This window comes from Staurois parvus, unplaced genomic scaffold, assembly GCF_062004578.1.
Source record: "Staurois parvus isolate SC_StPar_1 unplaced genomic scaffold, SC_StPar_1.0 ptg001081l, whole genome shotgun sequence".
Lineage (NCBI taxonomy): Eukaryota > Metazoa > Chordata > Amphibia > Anura > Ranidae > Staurois > Staurois parvus.
Window position 1 is genome coordinate 1 of NW_028318877.1, and position 5332 is coordinate 5332.

General features: G+C 50.4%; 1 long non-coding RNA gene across 1 annotated transcript; it reads left to right on the forward strand.

The window, feature by feature from the left end:
• The first annotated feature begins 553 nt into the window (after window positions 1-553).
• Window positions 554-4949, forward strand: LOC149440454 (uncharacterized). The gene is made up of 2 exons (XR_016307617.1): window positions 554-1302; window positions 3918-4949. It is a non-coding gene; the product is annotated as an uncharacterized LOC149440454 (long non-coding RNA).
• The last annotated feature ends 383 nt before the right edge of the window (window positions 4950-5332 follow it).

A 5332-nucleotide genomic window follows, 5' to 3' on the forward strand; every position in this document is an offset into this window, starting at 1 on the left:
GGGCGATTGGGGATGCTGGACCGTAGGTGGGCGATTGGGGATGCTGGACCGTAGGTGGGCGATTGGGGATGCTGGACCGTAGGTGGGCGATTGGGGATGCTGGACCGTAGGTGGGCGATTGGGGATGCTGGACCGTAGGTGGGCGATTGGGGATGCTGGACCGTAGGTGGGCGATTGGGGATGCTGGACCGTAGGTGGGCGATTGGGGATGCTGGACCGTAGGTGGGCGATTGGGGATGCTGGACCGTAGGTGGGCGATTGGGGATGCTGGACCGTAGGTGGGCGATTGGGGATGCTGGACCGTAGGTGGGCGATTGGGGATGCTGGACCGTAGGTGGGCGATTGGGGATGCTGGACCGTAGGTGGGCGATTGGGGATGCTGGACCGTAGGTGGGCGATTGGGGATGCTGGACCGTAGGTGGGTGATCGAGGATGCTGGGCCTTTTCAGGGTGTGTGGGGGGGTAATTTCTCTGGAGGGTGAGGGGTTAAGGAGCAGGCTAAAGTTTTCTAGCAGATTTTCTGATTTGCTTATGCAGGCCATACACGGTTCGAATTCCGAACAATTTTTCATCCGAAAACCGTTCGCTCGGTAATCCGATGGCGCCATCAATGATTTGCGAAAATCGGTTGACCGAGTCATAAAGTTCCCCCCATATAACAGGCGAAACTTCTGTTCCTTCCAGGTCACGGCTCATGGCGCATATTCTTTTCGAAAAAACGATCGTATGATTTGACCATCAGCAATTCGAAAATCTGACGTTTTTCACAATTTTTCCAACATGCCCGATCACCTGAAAAGGTGGAGGAACCACAAAAATCAACCGGTGCCATTGACCCAACTAACAGAGCAAAAATCGGCCGATTTATCCTTAGGTCTGATTTTCGGATGAAAAATCGGTCAAATTTTGACCCATGTATGGCCGGCGTTTTGAATATACTTGAGGTTGTCCTTGTGGGAGTTTTTATGTAGCTCTCACGTGTTCTGTAGCGGCGAACCAAACGCGTCCCCCTGGAGGCCGCGGTAATGTTAGAAGGCGAAGCCGGCAAGAACCGTGGCCTCAAATCTGTGTTGTGTCTGACAGATCGAACGGTGCGAACGGAGGGCCAACCGCCTGAAGGGAAAAGACCACGAGAAGAGGAAGAAGAGGAGGAGCGAGCGGGCGGAAGGGGGTTACCCCCCACCAACACTCCAGAAGGAGGAGGTGGGACCAAAGAGAAGTCGCAGTGATCGGGCACTGGACGCACCTCCTGATAAAGAGAGCCCGAGGAAAGTGGGGACAGAAAGCAACCAGAATGGAGAGGTGAGTTGTAGACGATTGGTGGTGGTGGGGGGGACTGCGACACGGAATTCAATGACACGGCGGGGAGGAGGTAAATGTGTGGATCGGGGTCATGTGGTTAAAAAAAACAAAACAAAAAAAACATTCATGTTCCATGTATGTCCAGCTTTGAAATGTTGAACCTCAATGGTCAACTGGTATCTCCTAGCGTCTAGAAGCTGAGCTAGATGACTGACCTCCGAAGATGATGGTGGGTTTGGTGCCGATGGATACTACCTGCCTTAGTCCCCGGTCACACCGATCCGACTTTGGAATCGTGCGACTGCCTGTGAAGTCGAACGATTTCAAAAGTCGGATGCCACTTCGACTTGAGGTGCAGCTTGCAGGACACGGATGTCTATGGAGGTCGCACCGTAATGTAGACCTGTCTCCACCTCTGTTCCTTCAAAGAGGGCAAGTGGAGGACATCGGACTAGTCACTTGCGTTACCAATGTTCTCCTTGGCGCTGATCCTCCCCCATTACTGACATGTTCTGCACTGTGTTTGTATAGAGGCGGCCATCTTGGAAGGGGCAAGGTTTTGCTTCCTCATACCAGAGCCTCCAGCGAGGAGAACACCACAGTAGTGACCTCACCAGATTCTACTCCAAATGTCCATTCCAACTTGAGGTGCAGCTTGCAGGACACGGATGTCTATCCAAGTCGCACTGTAATGTATATCTATTTCCCCCCCCATTACTGGTTTGTTCTGTATAGAGGTGGCCATCTTGGAAGGAGCAAAGTTTTGCTTCCTCATACCAGAGCCTCCAGCAAGGAGAACACCACCCTAGTGACCTCACCAAATCTCCATTCCGACTTGAGGTGTAGCTTGCAGGACACGGATGTCTATGCCAGTCTCACTGTAATGTATATCTATCTCCACCCCCTATTACTGACTTGTTCTGCATAGAAGCGGCCATCTTGGTAGGGGCAGGGTTTTGCTTCTTCATACCAGAGCCTCCAGCGAGGAGAACACCACAGTAGTGACCTCACCAAATCTTCATTCCGACTTGAGGTGCAGCTTGCAGGACACGGATGTCTATGCAAGTCGCACTGTAATGTATATCTATCACACCCCCCCAATTACTGGTTTGTTCTGCACTGTCTGTATAGAGGTGGCCATCTTGGTAGAAGCAAGGTTTTGCTTCCTCATACCAGAGCCTCCAGCAAGGAGAACACAGTGACCTCACCAAATCTCCATTCCGACTTGAGGTGTCTGTGCAAGTCGCAGTGTAATGTATATCTATCTCCACCCCCCCCCCCCCCCATTACTGACTTGTTCTGCACTGTGCCTGTATAGAGGCGGCCATCTTGGTAGGGGAAAGCTTTTGCTTCCTCATACCAGAGCCTCCAGCAAGGAGAACACCACCGTAGTGACCTCACCAGATCCCACTCCAAATCTCCATTCCAACTTGAGGTGTGGCTTGTAGGACACGGGTGTCTATGCAAGTCGCACTGTAATGTATATCTATCTCCCCCCACAATTACTGGTTTGTTCTGCACTGTCTGTATAGAGGCGACCATCTTGGTAGAAGCAACGTTTTGCTTCCTCATACCAGAGCCTCCAGCAAGGAGAACACCACCGTAGTGACCTCACCAGATCCCACTCCAAATCTCCATTCCAACTTGAGGTGCAGCTTGCAGGACACGGATGTCCATGCAAGTCGCACTGTAATGTATATTTCCCCCCCAATTACCGGTTTGTTCTGTATAGAGGTGGCCATCTTGGAAGGGGCGGGGTTTTTCTTCCTCATACCAGAGCCTCCAGGGAGGAGAACACCACATTAGTGACCTCACCAAATCTCTATTCCGACTTGAAGTGCAGCTTTCAGGACACGGATGTCTATGCAAGTCTCACTGTAATGTAATGTATATCTAGCTCCACCCCTCCCCCCCCCCCCCCCCGACTTGTCCTGCACTGTCTGTATAGAGGCGGCCATCTTGGTAGGGGCAAGGTTTTGCTTCCACATACCAGAGCCTCCAGCAAGGAGAACACCACCGTAGTGACCTCACCAGATCCCACTCCGAATCTCCGTTCCAACTTGAGGTGCAGCTTGCAGGACACGGATGTCTATGCAAGTCGCACTGTAATGTATATCTATCCCCCCCCCCCCCATTACTGGTTTGTTCTGCACTGGTGGCCATCTTGGTAGGGGCAAGGTTTTGCTTCCACATACCAGAGCCTCCAGCAAGGAGAACACCACCGTAGTGACCTCACCAGATCCCACTCCGAATCTCCGTTCCAACTTGAGGTGCAGCTTGCAGGACACGGATGTCTATGCAAGTCGCACTGTAATGTATATCTATCCCCCCCCCCCCATTACTGGTTTGTTCTGCACTGGTGGCCATCTTGGTAGGGGCAAGTTTTTGCTTCCTCATACCAGAGCCTCCAGGGAGTGACCTCACCAGATCCCACTCCAAATCTCCTGTGACCAGCAGTCCAAGGTCTTCGATCCCACACTACAGAAGTGCAGCTTCCATCAGACCTGGTTCACATTCGGTCTTGTGGGCCCAGAACTTGTTTTAGGAGGTGTCAACCGCACCTCACTTTTTTTTTTTTTTTTTTATTAATTTTTTTTTCTCTTTTCATCTTGCAGCGTTTGTGACACTCAGCCCGATGACCGGACGCTCTCCAAAACTGGGAAGGTGACACTCTTACCAGGCAACACGTTCAGTTTTTTTTTACCTCGCTGAAGAACGGTGAGAGGCAACTGTTGGGGGGTGATGAGACCCCGGGACCCCCTCCTCTCTACCTCTTACACGGCATTCTGTTCTCCCTTCTCCCCTGAAGATTGGGGGGAGGGGGTACCTCTCTGGGGACATCTGGTTGAAGCTGGTGCTACCTTCATCACACGACAATTGTCAGTACTTGCCTATGGACTTGTGGACACTAGACACGTGGGGGGGGGGGCCTTTTCTATATGCGTCTCAAAGCAATTACCCTGGCGAGGCCCCGAAGGGAGTTGTGCCAGAGGCCCCTTGTCTATCCTGAAGGAACGGGGGACCCCCTGATGAGCATGTTTATTTTTACCACCCCTCTTCTGTCCTCTAAAGACTACAAGACCAGGAGCAGCTTCTGGTGCCACGTGGACGGGGGCTTCTGGTGCCACGTGGACGGGGGCTTCTGGTGCCACGTGGACGGGGGCTTCTGGTGCCACGTGGACGGGGGCTTCTGGTGCCACGTGGACGGGGGCTTCTGGTGCCACGTGGACGGGGCTTCTGGTTCACGTGGATGGGGCTTCTGATGTCACAAGGAAAGTGGAACGTTCAATCATTAATTTTTTTTTTTTATTATTATTTTTTTCTTTTGGGCTTGGGAGGGGGTTACCTATTTTTTTATTTATTCTCTTCTCCTCCTCGTGTTTGATAGTTTCACTAACTTCCCTGTTTTTTTTCCTCGTCCTCCTTCATAGTCCAGGATTCACAGGGCTTTCTCTACACCTACCCCCCCCCCCCCCCCCAGTAAGATATGTTCACTTTGTTCAGGACACTTTTGTTTAAAAAGTAAAAAAAAAAAAAAGAAAAAAATTTCTAAGTAAATGTAAAAGGTTCAAAATTTACCCTTTAAAAACTCCCTTCTGGAGGGTTATCTTTTCTGATACGTAGAAATAAAGCTAGAGGTTTTTGGACTTTTGTCTCCCGGTTTGCTTTGCAAGGCAAACTCCAAGCTGTATTATACCTCAGTATTGCAGACGTTTATTTTGCATAAATTATGTTTAGCATCACTATAAAAAAAAAAAAAAAAAAAAAAAAAAAAGACGACTGGGAATTGGTTTATGTTGCTGGGTTTTTTTGTTTTTTTTTTTTGCTCTTTTTATTTTGGCTCGAGAGAGTTCTTTGGGTTAGAATGCAGCTATTGGGTTCTGCTAACTGCTTCCTGTACAGGGTGCAAAAATCAGGGCGGCACCTTGATGTCAACCAATCCGCATTATTAAGCAGGATTTATAGAGCGACAACAGTTTGCGCAGCGCTGTACATAATGAAGGCGGACATTACAGTTACATTCAGGGGC